The following is a 3,049-nucleotide window of genomic DNA, read 5'->3' as shown; positions in this document are numbered from 1 at the left end:
AAAACAGAGCACCCAGAGGAAACCGTGTCAGAGAAAGTGCAAACTCCACATGGACAGACATCCGAGGCTGGAATTGAACCTGGGTTGCTGGCGCTCTGAGGCAAGCGTGCAAACCACTGTGACACCGGATTGCAGCCGCCTGGACTCTGCGCTGCACAGATTCACCGTGTAGAACAATCTCTGGGTTCTCTGACAGCCTCTTTTCTGTTTTACAATGAAATATACAGTTCTTAAAATTAAGAGACGTCAATTATTTTTCCAATTTATGGTGGCTAATCCACCTACCTCCCACATCTTTGAGTTGTGGGGTGAGACCCACGCAGAACCTGGGAGAATGTGCAAACTCCACGCGGCTCGTGACCCGGGGCCGGGGTCGAACCCGGGTCCTCGGCGCAGCGAGGCAATGTGGACTGGGAACTTAAGGAAATTAGGAGAGCAAAAACGGTACATGAAAGGAGACAGGCAGGTAAAATGAACGAACGTCCTAAGTAGTTTTACCAGCTCATTATGTGTAAAAGGATAACTAGGGAAATAGCCGGAAAACATGGGCTATCGCTTCTCGGCCTTTTGGTTCAGATCAAGTGTAGTATCTGTTCTTGTCAGTTTAATATCTGGTATGTCCCCTATATGGGGACCGAATATTAAATTGATTTCTGGGACTCGGAGATGGTTCAGGGGCTTGCTTCTTCCGCTCCACGCATCAACCTCGTCTTGCAATGCTTCCAGGAATGGTGCCTTCACCCCGCTTAGGGGAGCAAAAAGTGCAAATGCAGAAAATGGCGCAAAACCTGGCTGCCCCTCTTCTCTCTTGTCCAGTTGTCTCATCCTGACCAATTTAAGGCCTTTCAGGTTCCAAAGCATTGCTAGCTTTTCTGCTGGCGGGCGCTTCGTGCACTAATGTTGCGAGCCGATGGACTCGCGGACTTGTGGCTGCCAGGCTCCGTTCTCAGCTGATATGCCACACAGATTTCCTGCTGCTTTTTACAGGCCACTCCCCCTCACCCCAGGATTCCGACTTGCCTTCTCCTCACTTCAGGAACCACATCCCTTCATCCTGCACAGCAGGGAAGTGTGGCGACAGACTGAACGGCATCCTGATTTGGATGTAGGCATACCTTCACGGCGTCTCTTTTCGTTCCCCTGACGCCACGCCCAACACGCCAGGGTGGAGCTCAGGGAGACTAGACATTGCCCCCTGTTGGATCCCGCCAGTACTTGCTGCTTGCACGGATTGCCCTTTGTTCGGCAAAGCTGGAGGTTTCTTCGACTCCCTGCGTTGGGTGTCACTGGGCCTTCACAGCGTCTCCATTTCATCTGGTGACGACAGGGGACGGCCTGCCAGACGATGTCTTCCTGTTGTGTTTTACTGGTTCTGCATGCACAGACTACACCGTGCTCGGCCAAGCTGGAGGTCTCTTGACCAACAGTGACCGTAGGGACTAAAAGTTCCAAAGCACAGTCGAGCGCAGCAAGGTGCACCTGAATGTCGGTGGAAGAGGAGGACAAGAGCCATAGCCGGAAAATATGGGTTATCGCTTCTCGGTGTTTTTGCGCAGATCAAGTGTAGTATATGTTCTGATCAGTTTAATATCGGATATGTTCTCTATCTGGGGACCGACTATTAAATTGATTTTTGGGACTCGGAGATGGTTCAGGAGCGTGTTTCTTCCGCTCCACGCATCAACCTGGTCTTGCAATGCTTCCAGGAATGGTGCCTTCATCCCGCTTTGGGAAGCCAAAAAGCAGAAAATGGTACAAAACCTGGCTTCCCCTTTTCTCTCTTATCCAGTTGTCTCATCCTGGCCAATTTGAAGGCCTTTCAGGCTCCAAAGCATTGCTAGCTTTTCTGCTGGCGGGCGCTTCGTGCACTAATGTTGCAGCTGATATGCCACACAGATTTCCTGTTGCTTGTTATAGGCCACTCACCCTTACCCCAGGATGCCGACATGCCTTCTCCTCACTTCAGCTACCACAGCCCTTCATGCTGCACAACAGGGAAGTGTGGCGACAGACGGAACGGCATCCTGATTTGGATGTAGGTGTACCTTAACGGCGTCCCTTTTCGTTCTCCTGACTGCACGACCAACACGCCATGGTGGAGCTCAGGGAGACTAGACATTGCCCCCTGTTGGATTTCGCCAGTACTTGCTGCTTGCACGGATTGCCCTTTGTTCGGCAAAGCTGCAGGTTTCTTCGACTCCCTGCGGTGGGTGTCACGAAGCCTTCACAGCCTCTCCATTTCTTCTGGTGACGATAGTGGAAGGCGTGCCAGACGATGTTTCCCTATTGTGTTTTACTGGTTCTGCACGCACACACTCCACCGTGCTCGGCCACGCTGGAGGTCTCTTGACCAAAAGTGACCGTAGACTAAAAGTTCCAAAGCACAGTCGAGCGCAGCAAGGTGCACCTGAATGTCGGTGAATGAGGAGGACACGGGCCATAGCTGGGAAATGTGGGCTATCGTTTCTCTGCCTTTTGGCTAAGATCAAGTGTAGTTTCGTTTGATAGAAAGAACCTGAGAATTTTGATGTCGATGTCGATCGTGGCTTGGAGAACACGGAAGGATTCAAGTCGTCATAGAAGAAACGGTTAGAGCTCGGCAGCTATTGGTGGATCTACATGCTGGTCAAAGCCTCTGCTTTAGACTTAACGCCGATACAGTTCAGACTCAATTTACGAGCTATGGATGCAGCTGCATCCCGACCACCAGGCTGGGGAGTGCAAAACACTGTCCGAGTCACAGTGAAGCAAGCGGAAGGAGAGTCTCCTGTGGACCGGAAATTCCTCGTGAAGCGGGTGCTGCTCAAGTGTTGTGGGTTTAAAGCAAGAGATATCTTCTGCTTGCAAAACTTCCACAACAATGGATATTTTGATGTCACCTTCAAGAGTGTCACAGCGTGCATGAAATTCTTGAACGTCTTCAAAGAAACAGGTAACCAGAGTCCCCTGTCTATCCTGACTGCAGAGCCTCTGTTTACGCTACCGTCGCAGCAAAACCGGGTAGTTACACTGCACAGGTACAACCCCCACGTCCCCGTGTCTGATGTGC

The 3,049-nt window shown here is 51.2% G+C and overlaps 2 non-coding genes across 2 annotated transcripts; both read left to right on the top strand.

The window, feature by feature from the left end:
• The first annotated feature begins 551 nt into the window (after positions 1 to 551).
• On the top strand, positions 552 to 742 carry LOC140397817 (U2 spliceosomal RNA). The gene has a single exon (XR_011937245.1). It is a non-coding gene; the product is annotated as a U2 spliceosomal RNA (small nuclear RNA).
• A 789-nt stretch (positions 743 to 1,531) lies between these two features.
• On the top strand, positions 1,532 to 1,722 carry LOC140397109 (U2 spliceosomal RNA). Its single transcript, XR_011936706.1, has one exon. It is a non-coding gene; the product is annotated as a U2 spliceosomal RNA (small nuclear RNA).
• The last annotated feature ends 1,327 nt before the right edge of the window (positions 1,723 to 3,049 follow it).

The sequence above is a fragment of the Scyliorhinus torazame genome, chromosome 20 (assembly GCF_047496885.1).
Source record: "Scyliorhinus torazame isolate Kashiwa2021f chromosome 20, sScyTor2.1, whole genome shotgun sequence".
Taxonomy (NCBI): Eukaryota; Metazoa; Chordata; class Chondrichthyes; order Carcharhiniformes; family Scyliorhinidae; genus Scyliorhinus; species Scyliorhinus torazame.
Note: the sequence above shows the minus strand (reverse complement) of the source record. Positions and strands in the feature narration are given on the sequence as shown.